Raw genomic sequence first — 12,835 nt, forward strand, 5'->3', positions numbered from 1 at the left:
GGGGGGGTTAGGAAAGGAGTGTGTGTCAAGTGGAGGATACCAGATCGCTGTCGTGAGTGGGGGGAGTGGGGGTGGGGGGGGGAGTGGGGGGGGAGTTGGGGGGGGGAGTTGGGGGGGGGAGTGGGGGGGGGGGGTGGGGGCGGGAGTGGGGGGGGGAATGGGGGGGGAGTGGGGGGGGGGGAGTGGGTGGGGGGGGGAGTGGGGGGGGGTTAGGGAAGGAGTGTGCGTCAAGTGGAGGACACCAGATCGCTGTCGTGAGTGGGAGGAGTAGGGGGGGGGGAGAGTGGGGGGGAGTTGGGGGGGGGGAGTGGAGGGGAGTGGGTGGGGGCGGGAGTGGGGGGGGGGGTAAGGGGGTGGGGGGGGTTGGGGGGGTAAGGGGGGGGGGAGGAGTGTGCATCAAGTGGAGGACACCCGACCGCTGTCGTGAGTGGAGGGATTTGGGGGTGGGGGGGGGGGAATGGGGGGAGTGGGGGGGGTTGGGGAGTGGGGGGTTGGGGGAGGGGGGGGGGAGTGGGGGGGGTGGGGAAGGGGGTTGGGGGGGGAGTGTGGGGGAGTTGGAAGGGGGTGGAGTAGGGATGGGGGGGAAGGGGGGGAGTGGGGGGGTGGGGGGGGGAGTGGGGGGGTGGGAAGGGGGGGGAGTAGGGGGGGGGTTGGGGGAAGGGGGGGGGAGTGGGGGCGGGAAGGGGGGTGGGGGTGGGGGGGGGTTGGAGGGAAGGGGGGGAGGGGGGGTTGGGGGGGGGAGTGGGGGGGCTGGGGGGAGGGGGGTGGGCGGGTAGGGGTGATCCCCCACTTATGGGTCTCTGTGTAGTGAGTCTATGGGTGTCTGTGTGAGTCTATGAGTCTCTCTGTAGTGAGTCTATTGGGCTCTGTGTGGGTCTATGGGTGTCTGTGTGAGTCTATGAGTCTCTGTGCAGTGAGTCTATGGGTGTCTGTGTGAGTCTATGAGTCTCTCTGTAGTGAGTCTATTGGGCTCTGTGTGGGTCTATGGGTGTCTGTGTGAGTCTATGAGTCTCTGTGCAGTGAGTCTGTGGGTCTCTGTGTGGTGAGTCTATGGGTCTCTGTGTGGTGAGTCTATGGGTTTCTGTGTGATGAGTCTATGGGTCTCTGTGTGGTGAGTCTATGGGTCTCTGTGTGGTGAGTCTATGGGTCTCTGTGTGATGAGTCTATGGGTGTCTGTGTGATGAGTCTATGGGTGTCTGTGTGAGTCTATGAGTCTCTCTGTAGTGAGTCTATTGGGCTCTGTGTGGGTCTATGGGTGTCTGTGTAAGTCTATGAGTCTCTGTTCAGTGAGTCTGTGGGTATTTGTGTGGGGAGTCTATGGGTGTCTGTGTGATGAGTCTATGGGTGTCTGTGTGAGCCTATGAGTATCTCTGTAGTGAGTCTATTGGGCTCTGTGTGGGTCTATGGGTGTCTGTGTGAGTCTATGAGTCTCTGTGCAGTGAGTCTGTGGGTCTCTGTGTGGTGAGTCTATGGGTCTCTGTGTGGTGAGTCTATGGGTCTCTGTGTGGTGAGTCTATGGGTCTCTGTGTGATGAGTCTATGGGTCTCTGTGTGACTCCTCCCCCTCAGTGACTCCTCCCCCCTCCGTGACTCCTCCCCCTCGGTGACTCCTCCCCCTCGGTGACTCCTCCCCCTCGGTGACTCCTCCCCCTCCGTGACTCCTCCCCCTCGGTGACTCCTCCCCCTATATAACCCCCTTCCCTTCTAACTCCTCCCACTTCTCCCGGTGTGTCTCCCAGCGGTGTTCTGCGACTTCTACAACAGCGGAGATCGCGACTGCTCGTGGCACTACCGACCCTGCGGGGCACTGCCCCTCACCTGCAGGGGCAGCGTCCGCCTCTCGGACATTGCGTTGCCGCCCATGGAAGGTGAGCGGGAGGGAGGGAGGAGAGGGAGGACAGGGAGGACAGGGAGGGAGGGGTTCGACACCTGGCCCCGGGTGTGTGGAGGTGTGTGTAGATGGGTGTAGGTGTGTGTGTAGGTGGGTTTAGGTGGGTTTAGGTGTGTGTGTAGTTGTGTGTGTGTGTGTGTAGGTGTGTGTAGGTGTAGGTGTGTGTAGGTGTGTGTAGGTGGGTTTAGGTGTGTGTAGGTGTGTGGAGGTGTGTGTAGATGGGTGTAGGTGTGCCGTTGTGATGTCTGTCTGCTTTTATGTCTGTCTATAGTTTTTTCTAGTTAGATTTTTGTTGCTATTTCTTTTATGCCTGATGATGATTGCTTGTGTTGCAATCGAAACGTCGTAATATGTTATTTTATTTTAATTTATTATTTTATTTTTAGACGTGACTTAACCGAAAAGAACCAAAGAACAAAGAATAAGGGTGTAGGTGTGTGTGTAGGTGGGTTTAGGTGGGTTTAGGTGTGTGTGTAGTTGTGTGTGTGTGTGTGTAGGTATGTGTTGGTGTATGTAGGTGTAGGTGTGTGTAGGTGTGTGTAGGTGGGTTTAGGTGTGTGTGTGTAGGTGGGTTGAGGTGTGTGTAGGTGTGTGTAGGTGTGTGTGTGTAGGTGCGTGTTGGTGTATGTAGGTGTGTGTAGGTGTGTGTGTGTAGGTGTGTGTAGGTGTGTGTAGGTGTGTGTGTGTAGGTTTAGGTGGGTTTAGGTGTGTGTAGGTGTAGACCTGTTTCTTCACCTGAGGATGGCTGCTTGCGTTGTGGCCGAAACGTCGTGAGAATTGTATTTTATTATGTTTTATTTTTTTTTTTTATTTTTTTCCCTTTACGTGACTTTACCGAAAGAACCAAGAAGATGAATCCCTGCAGTCACGAAAGCTTTAAATCGAAACTCATTCCCTTCTCGGGCTGACCTCTCCCCTTGCTGCTAATCCTACTGGGGGCCAATCGGATTAGAGTGTCCTCCACTTAATAAGACTGGTCAACACACTTTCTCTGGCATTAGGTAAAAGGTAATTTTGGGGTGCTGATTCCAAATCTGGCATCAGTTTTTGTCTATCACGTCAGGTTTTTGAGATATCAAATATTGCATTTTCAATAAAAACTGCGGAAGAAAAATATTAAATAAATGTGGATATCTACATAAATCGATATTATAAACACACTATCCTAAAAATACAGCACCATCTTTTAACACTAAAGCAGTCACTGACTCGCAACAACTTGCAATCATAAGTGACAGAGTTAATTTCGGGTAAAATCAATGAGAATGGGGTATGCCGATAGCATAAAAATGAGATGTGATAGAGCAAATCTGAGATCAGATTTAGAATCAGCACCCTGAAATTAGTCTAGAACAGCTGCAAAAGTCCAGGCCAGAATTTGTTTTTTTGTTGACCAGTGTAATCGGTTGAAAGGGTAAAAACATATTGCTATATTTTGCCACTGGTAAAGGAGGTCTCATAGTGTAAATGCTTACCCAGAGCTCTCAATACTCTGATGGTGCGCTGTCTTTGAGTTGTACGCCTTTTGGCATCATCTGGTCCAACACCTATGGAGACTAGGCTCTAAGAAAAGCTGTCTCGGGTGTGGACCAATCTACTTCAAGGACAGTGCATATCATTATCATCATCTGAGTTGTTTCTTTTTGTTTGCATTTTGACTGCTTGTGTTGTGGTTATTGCAAACAATGATGCCTTGTATAAAGGTGTCAGTTTTGCACCAGTTGAAAGGGTAAAGACCTACTATTATATTTTGCCACTGGTAAAGGAGGTCTCAGTGTAAATGCTTACCAGAGCTCTCAATACTCTGATAGTGCGCTGTCTTTGAGTTGTACGCCTTTTGGCGTCATCTGGTCCAACACCAATGGAGACTAGGCTCTAAGAAAAGCTGTCCCGGGTGTGGACCAATCTACTTCAAGGACAGTGCATGTGCATATCATCATCTGAGTTGTTTATTTTTGTTTGCATGTTGACTGCTTGTGTTGTGGTTATTGAAAACAATGATGCCTTGTATAAAGGTATCAGTTTTTGTACCAGTTGAAAGGGTAAACAGGTCCCTGCGGGGTGGGCTGGTAGGAACGAACAAATGAATGGCTATAATAAAATGAAATGGCGGGGGTACGATACGAAGGGAGAGTTTGAGGCATATTTCTAGGCTTTAGGCCTAGCTGTAGGCTTTAGGCCGCTGTGAGTTAATTTTGAATTTAAATGTTTTAATTCAAAACTATCTCAGGGAATTATAAGGGAATGTTACACTTGTTTAGCCAGGAAAGCCTCACTGAGTCTAAAGGTTTTTGTAGGGTCCTGCCAAGTGTTTGCAGTTGGGGGCGATGTTGCTACACCTAATCGGACATCGGACGGACGGACGGACGATATAATCTATTGTAGGCTGGTTCACTTCGTTCCTACCCGTAAAACCTATTACTATACTGTGTTATTCGATTTGGTTGCGTACACGGCAGCGCCCCCCGGTGGTTGTGTGGTGTTCGTGCGTGAGGATGTCCCGAACACCCTCCACACCTACACACAACGTGCCCAGGCAGCAGCTTCTGTTTGGCCACGTGGGGGCGCTAGGCAGGCACTTCACGGCAGAGGTTGCAAACGGGTTTTGATTCCTTACCCGTACCCGGCCGCACCAGGGTCGCAAACGGGTACCCGTACCCGGCCGTACCCGTACCCTACCCGTACCCGGCCGGGGGGTACGGGTATCGGGTACCCGATTGCGACCTCTGGGATGAAGTCATGTTGCAGGCGCGGGTGGGTTGATTCTAGGAACTTGAATTGTGAGAAGAGAAAAGACGTTGGGAAATGAGTGACAAACGGTTACTCACCAGTGACTCACGACCTACCCGTACCCGGAGTCAGCTACAGGCTACACGGGGCACCTTTGACTTCGCCCCAGGGAGACCAATCGCTGACCCCTGCCGTTGCCACCCCTCCCACCCCCCTGTGCCCCCCCCCCCCCCCTGTGCCCCCCCTCCCCCCCCTCCCCCTGTGCCCCCCCTCCCCCCCCCCCCGTGCCCCCCCAGGCTGCTACCCACACTGCCCTGCCCACGCTCCCTACCTGGACGAGAACGCGATGCGCTGCGTGCGCCAGGAGCAGTGCAGCTGCCTCCTGGCGGGGCTCCGGGTCCCCGCGGGGGGCAGCGTCGTGCCGGCGGGCTCCTGCGAAGTCTGGTGAGGGCATCGGCACCTCCGTCTGCCGTTCCGTTTGTCCTTCGTTGCGTTTGTCCTTCGTTGCGTTAGTCCTTCGTTGCGTTTGTCCTTCGTTGCGTTTGTCCTTCGTTCCGTCTGTCCTTCATTGCGTCTGTCCGTCGTTCCGTTTTTCCGTGGTTCCGTCTGTTCTTCGTTCCGTTTTTAAATCCTTTATATTAAGTTCGCTTGCTTGCTTAGGACCGTGCAAATCTTTAGGTCGTTTTTTAACCCACTTCCCATGATCCAATCGACTCGTTGTGCGTGACAATGCATTTTCGTGAAAAAAAATTCCCAAAATTGTACACTGTTTAGGGAAATTTTTAAAAATATTTAATTACCAATTGTTTAATGCTGACAGAGGACGAGAGGACTCTAGCCGCCCCGATGCCACGCATATAAAGGATTTATAGTGAAAAACGTTGTTTTTACGGGTTTACTTGTTCCTTCGTTCCGTGATGATGATGAGAGAGAGAGAGTACAACAGCAGGCGTCAGGGTCTGGGATCGAACCCACGACCTCCTGCGTACCAGACGAGGTAGTCAACATCTCCTAGCCACCGTGGGGAGCCCTGGCGCAGTGTGTAATAAACATCGCCACTGGGGAGACAAAGGCGGTGGTGCTGGTCACCCACCCCCTCTGTGTGTGCCACAGTGCCGGTAGCCTTCATAGCAGCTGCTGCTGCTTGCTAACAGCACTTGCCCCGACAGTCTGTTAAGGCTACACGGGGGATCATTGTCTTTGTCTCTGTGTGTGTCCATGAGTGCAGCACTTGCAGCAATGGGACTCTGAACTGCCAAGAAGCCGGTAATGCCGCATGCCTCATCACAGAACCGCACACACACACAGCCATCAGCCTTGCCGAGACCACCAGAGCAACGGAATTGAGCGTGCGGCCATGTTATTTGTTTTTTATTTGGCTAGTGGAGTGACCCGCGGTTCGGGCGTTTGAACCCTCCCCTAGGTCGGCTCGGCCTTAAACGAGTTACCCGCTGCAGCGGTGTAGTGTAGCAAACATCGCTACTGTGGGAGAGACAGAGGCGGCCACAGTGCCGGTTACCTTCAGAGGCGCTAATCGCTAACAGCACTTGCCCCTTCAGTCTGTTGCAGGCTATACGGGGGATCTTTGTCTTCGTGTGGGGAGCGGTGGTGCAGCGCTTAGCGCTACGAACCTGGTGACCCGAGTTCGATTCCTGCTCATGGCCAACACCAGTGGCGATTATCTGAACCGGTCCTGGGCCTCCCCTAGGTCAACTAAGCCTCAAATGAGTAACTGGTGCGGTGTATAGTAAACATCGCCACTGGGGAGACAAAGGCGGCCGGGCGTGGCGCTGGCCACCCACCCCCTCATGTGCCGTGCCGGCCTTCATAGGTGCTCACTTACAGCACTTGCCCCAGCAGTCTGTTAAGCCTACACGGGGGATCTTTGTCCGTGTGTGGTGGGAATGGTGATAGAGATGGTGCTGGTTGAAATGGTGGAAATGGTGGTGGTGAAGTTAATGGTGGAGTTGGTGGTGATTGTAGGCGGTGGTGGAAATGGTTGAGATGGTTGTGGTGGTGGTGGCGGTGGTGGAGGTGGAGTTGATGGTGGAGATGGTGGTGGTGGAGATGGTTGAGATGGTGGAAGTGGTGGTGGTGGTTGAGATGGTGGTGGTGGAGTTAATGGTGGAGATAGTGGTGATTGTGGCGGTGTTGGAAATGGTTGAGATGGTTGTGGTGGTGGTGGTGGCGCTGGCGGAGGTGGAGTTGATGGTGGAGATGGTGGTGGTGGTGGTTGAGATGGTGGAGGTGGTGGTGGTGGAGATGGTTGAGATGGTGGTGGTGGAGTGAATGGTGGAGATGGTGGTGATTGTGGCGGTGGTGAAAATGTTTGAGATGGTTGTGGCGGTGGTGGTGGTGGTGGAGTTGATGGTGGAGATGGTGGTGATTGTGGGGGTGGTGGTGTTGGAAATGGTTAAGATGGTTGTGGTGGCGGTGGTGGTGGTGGAGATGATCTGACGCTACGGCGAATCCCCGCGGTGGTAATTGTTGTTGTGGTGGTGGTGGTGGCGGTGGTGGCCATTCACAGACGGCTGTTGCCACGAGGGCAGCGTCTACGCGCCGGGCGCCGTCATCTCGACCGAGGTTGACCAACTTGGCCTCTGCACCTTCACCACCGTCTGCCCCGTCGCGGGTGGTGCGGTGGAGCAATCGGCGGTCTGCAAGGAGACCACCACCGTCACCGTCGTCACCACCGCCAGCACCACCGCCACCACCGCCACCACCGCCACCACCGCCGCCATCGAGAGCGTCATCGTGCCGAGGACGGAAGGCGTCGTGCTGGTCACGAGACCAGGGAAAAGCACGCCGCAAGCCGGAGGTATAACCGGTGGGAGATCATACAAACTCTACTCACTGTATAGAACAGGGGGAGATCATACAAACTCCACTCACTCACTCTGTAGAACAGGGGGAGATCATACAAACACCACTCACTCACTCTGTAGAACAGGGGGAGATCATACAAACTCTACTCACTCTGTAGGACAGGGGGAGATCACACAAACTCCACTCACTCACTCTGTAGAACAGGGGGAGATCACACAACTTACACTCTGTAGCATAGAGGTGGGGCTCAAATTACTCTGAACGCGTCTTTCTGCAGACCCACAGAGACCCCTAGAGACTCATACTCATAGGGTCCCATACAGACCCTCAAATACCCATGATCATTTGAGACCCATAGCACGACCTCCTGTAGGCCAGGCGAGGTAGTCAACATCTCCCAGCCACACACAAATAGACAGCAGCAGGCGTCATCAGGGTCAGAATCGAACCCACGACCTCCTGTAGACCAGGCGAGGTAGTCAACATCTCCTAGCCACACACAAATAGGGAGCAGCAAGCGTCGTCAGGGTCAGGATCGAACTCACGACCTCCTGTAGACCAGGCGAGGTAGTCAACATCTAGCCACACACAAATAGGCAGCAGCAAGCGTCGTCAGGGTCGGGATCGAACCCACGACCTCCTGTAGACCAGGCGAGGTAGTCAACATCTCCTAGCCACACACAAATATACAGCAGCAGGCGTCGTCAGGGTCAGGATCGAACCCACGACCTCCTGTAGACCAGGCGAGGTAGTCAACATCTCCTAGCCACACACAAATATACAGCAGCAAGCGTCGTCAGGGTCAGGATCGAACCCACGACCTCCTGTAGACCAGGCGAGGTAGTCAACATCTCCTAGCCACACACAAATAGACAGCAGCAGAGCTCGTCAGGGTCGGGATCGAACCCACGACCTCCTGTAGACCAGGCGAGGTAGTCAACATCTCCTAGCCAGACACAAATGTACAGCAGCAGGCATCGTCAGGGTCAGGATCGAACTCACGACCTCCTGTAGACCAGGCGAGGTAGTCAACATCTCCTAGCCACACACAAATAGGGAGCAGCAAGCGTCGTCAGGGTCAGGATCGAACTCACGACCTCCTGTAGACCAGGCGAGGTAGTCAACATCTCCTAGCCACACACAAATATACAGCAGCAGGCGTCGTCAGGGTCGGGATCGAACCCACGACCTCCTGTAGACCAGGCGAGGTAGTCAACATCTCCTAGCCACACACAAATATACAGCAGCAGGCGTTGACAGGACCAGGATTGAACTCACGACCTCCTGTAGACCAGGCGAGGTAGTCAACATCTGTGTGATACAATCTCATGCACCTGCATCTGTGTTTGCCCCAATGTCTGCTGCAGTTGAAACAACTCCTGCTGCAGTTGCCACAACAACAACTCCTGCTGCAGTTGCCACAACAACTCCTGCTGCAGTTGAATCAACGACTTCTGCTGCAGTTGCCACAGCAACAACTCCTGCTGCAGTTGCCACAACAACAACTCCTGCTGCAGTTGCCACAACAACAACTTCTGCTACAGTTGAATCAACAACTCCTGCTGCAGTTGAAACAACAACAACTCCTGCTGCAGTTGCCACAACAACTCCTGCTGCAGTTGAATCAACAACAACTCCTGCTGCAGTTAAAACAACAACAACTCCTGCTGCAGTTGCCACAACAACTCCTGCTGCAGTTGTCACAACAATTCCTGCTGCAGTTGCCACAACAACAACTCCTGCTGCAGTTGAAACAACAACTCCTGCTGCAGTTGCCACAACAACAGCTCCTGCTGCAGTTGCCACAACAACTCCTGCTGCAGTTGCCACAACAACAACTCCTGCTGCAGTTGCCACAACAACAACTCCTGCTGCAGTTGAACCAACAACAACTCCTGCTGCAGTTGCCACAACAACAACTCCTGCTGCAGTTGCCACAACAACTCCTGCTGCAGTTGAATCAACGACTTCTGCTGCAGTTGCCACAGCAACAACTCCTGCTGCAGTTGCCACAACAACAACTCCTGCTGCAGTTGCCACAACAACAACTTCTGCTACAGTTGAATCAACAACTCCTGCTGCAGTTGAAACAACAACAACTCCTGCTGCAGTTGCCACAACAACTCCTGCTGCAGTTGAATCAACAACAACTCCTGCTGCAGTTAAAACAACAACAACTCCTGCTGCAGTTGCCACAACAACTCCTGCTGCAGTTGTCACAACAATTCCTGCTGCAGTTGCCACAACAACAACTCCTGCTGCAGTTGAAACAACAACTCCTGCTGCAGTTGCCACAACAACAGCTCCTGCTGCAGTTGCCACAACAACTCCTGCTGCAGTTGCCACAACAACAACTCCTGCTGCAGTTGCCACAACAACAACTCCTGCTGCAGTTGAACCAACAACAACTCCTGCTGCAGTTGCTACAACAACAACTCCTGCTGCAGTTGAAACAACAACAACTCCTGCTGCAGTTGCCACAACAACAACTCCTGCTGCAGTTCCCACAACAACTCCTGCTTCAGTTGCCACAACAGCAACTTCTGCAGCAGTTGCCACAACAACAACTCCTGCTGCAGTTGCCACAACAACAACTCCTGCTGCAGTTGCCACAACAACAACTCCTGCTGCGGTTGCCACAACAACAACTCCTGCTGCGGTTGCCACAACAACAATGCCTGCTGTAGTTGAATCAACAACAACTCTTGCTTCAGTTGAAACAACAACAACTCCTGCTGCAGTTGCCACAACAACAACTCCTGCTGCAGTTGCCACAACAACAGGTCCTGCTGCAGTTGAAACAACAACAACTCCTGCTGCAGTTGCCACAACAACAACTCCTGCTGCAGTTGTAACAACAACAACTCCTGCTGCAGTTGAAACAACAACAACTCCTGCTGCAGTTGAAACAACAACAACTCCTGCTGCAGTTGCCACAACAACTCCTGCTGCAGTTGTCACAACAATTCCTGCTGCAGTTGCCACAACAACAACTCCTGCTGCAGTTGAAACAACAACAACTCCTGCTGCAGTTGCCACAACAACAGCTCCTGCTGCAGTTGCCACAACAACTCCTGCTGCAGTTGCCACAACAACAACTCCTGCTGCAGTTGCCACAACAACAACTCCTGCTGCAGTTGAACCAACAACAACTCCTGCTGCAGTTGCTACAACAACAACTCCTGCTGCAGTTGCCACAACAACAACTCCTGCTGCAGTTGCCACAACAACAACTCCTGCTGCAGTTGAAACAACAACAACTCCTGCTGCAGTTGCCACAACAACAACTTCTGCTACAGTTGAAACAACAACAACTCCTGCTGCAGTTGCCACAACAACAACTCCTGCTGCAGTTGCCACAACAACAACTCCTGCTGCAGTTGAAACAACAACAACTCTTGCTGCAGTTGCTACAACAACAACTTCTGCTACAGTTGAAACAACAACAACTCCTGCTGCAGTTGCCACAACAACAACTCCTGCTGCAGTTGCCACAACAACAACTCCTGCTGCAGTTGCCACAACAACAACTCCTGCTGCAGTTGCCACAACAACAGCTCCTGCTGCAGTTGCCACAACCACAACTCCTGCTGCAGTTGCCACAACAACTGCTGCAGTTGCCACAACAACAACTCCTGCTGCAGTTGCCACAACAACAACTCCTGCTGCAGTTGCCACAACAACAACTCCTGCTGCGGTTGCCACAACAACAACTCCTGCTGCGGTTGCCACAACAACAATGCCTGCTGTAGTTGAATCAACAACAACTCCTGCTTCAGTTGAAACAACAACAACTCCTGCTGCAGTTGCCACAACAACAACTCCTGCTGCAGTTGCCACAACAACAGGTCCTGCTGCAGTTGAAACAACAACAACAACTCCTGCTGCAGTTGAAACAACAACAACTCCTGCTGCAGTTGCCACAACAACAACTCCTGCTGCAGTTGTAACAACAACAACTCCTGCTGCAGTTGTAACAACAACAACTCCTGCTGCAGTTGAAACAACAACAACTCCTGCTGCAGTTGCCACAACAACAACTCCTGCTGCAGTTGTAACAACAACAACTCCTGCTGCAGTTGAAACAACAACAACTCCTGCTGCAGTTGCCACAACAACTCCTGCTGCAGTTGCCACAACAACAACTCCTGCTGCAGTTGAACCAACAACAACTCCTGCTGCAGTTGCTACAACAACAACTCCTGCTGCAGTTGAAACAACAACAACTCCTGCTGCAGTTGCCACAACAACAACTCCTGCTGCAGTTCCCACAACAACTCCTGCTTCAGTTGCCACAACAGCAACTTCTGCAGCAGTTGCCACAACAACAACTCCTGCTGCAGTTGCCACAACAACAACTCCTGCTGCAGTTTCCACAACAACAACTCCTGCTGCAGTTGCCACAACAACAACTCCTGCTGCGGTTGCCACAACAACAACTCCTGCTGCGGTTGCCACAACAACAATGCCTGCTGTAGTTGAATCAACAACAACTCCTGCTTCAGTTGAAACAACAACAACTCCTGCTGCAGTTGCCACAACAACAACTCCTGCTGCAGTTGCCACAACAACAGCTCCTGCTGCAGTTGCCACAACAACTCCTGCTGCAGTTGCCACAACAACAACTCCTGCTGCAGTTGCCACAACAACAACTCCTGCTGCAGTTGAACCAACAACAACTCCTGCTGCAGTTGCTACAACAACAACTCCTGCTGCAGTTGAAACAACAACAACTCCTGCTGCAGTTGCCACAACAACAGCTCCTGCTACAGTTGAAACAACAACAACTCCTGCTGCAGTTGCCACAACAACAACTCCTGCTGCAGTTGAAACAACAACAACTCCTGCTGCAGTTGCCACAACAACAACTCCTGCTGCAGTTAAAACAACAACAACTCCTGCTGCAGTTGAATCAACAACAACTCCTGCTGCAGTTGCCACAACAACAACTCCTGCTGCAGTTGAAACAACAACAACTCCTGCTGCAGTTAAAACAACAACAACTCCTGCTGCAGTTGAATCAACAACAACTCCTGCTGCAGTTGTCACAACAATTCCTGCTGCAGTTGCCACAACAACTCCTGCTGCAGTTAAAACAACAACAACTCCTGCTGCAGTTGAAACAGCAACAACTCCTGCTGCAGTTGTCACAACAATTCCTGCTGCAGTTGCCACAACAACTCCTGCTGCAGTTGCCACAACAACTCCTGCTGCAGTTGCCACAACAACTTCTGCTGTAGTTGCCACAACAACAACTCCTGCTGCAGTTGCCACAACAACAACTCCTGCAGCAGTTGCCACAACAACAACTCCTGCTGCAGTTGCCACAACAACAACTCCTGCTGCAGTTGCCACAACAACAACTCCTGCTGCAGTTGCCACAACAACA

The 12,835-nt window shown here is 52.4% G+C and overlaps 1 long non-coding RNA gene across 1 annotated transcript; it reads left to right on the plus strand.

Moving 5' to 3' along the window:
- The first annotated feature begins 4,989 nt into the window (after positions 1 to 4,989).
- On the plus strand, positions 4,990 to 7,344 carry LOC144954583 (uncharacterized). Its single transcript, XR_013641280.1, has 3 exons — positions 4,990 to 5,064; positions 5,849 to 5,886; positions 7,148 to 7,344. It is a non-coding gene; the product is annotated as an uncharacterized LOC144954583 (long non-coding RNA).
- The last annotated feature ends 5,491 nt before the right edge of the window (positions 7,345 to 12,835 follow it).

The sequence above is a fragment of the Lampetra fluviatilis genome, unplaced genomic scaffold (assembly GCF_964198595.1).
Source record: "Lampetra fluviatilis unplaced genomic scaffold, kcLamFluv1.1 SCAFFOLD_1157, whole genome shotgun sequence".
NCBI lineage: Eukaryota > Metazoa > Chordata > Hyperoartia > Petromyzontiformes > Petromyzontidae > Lampetra > Lampetra fluviatilis.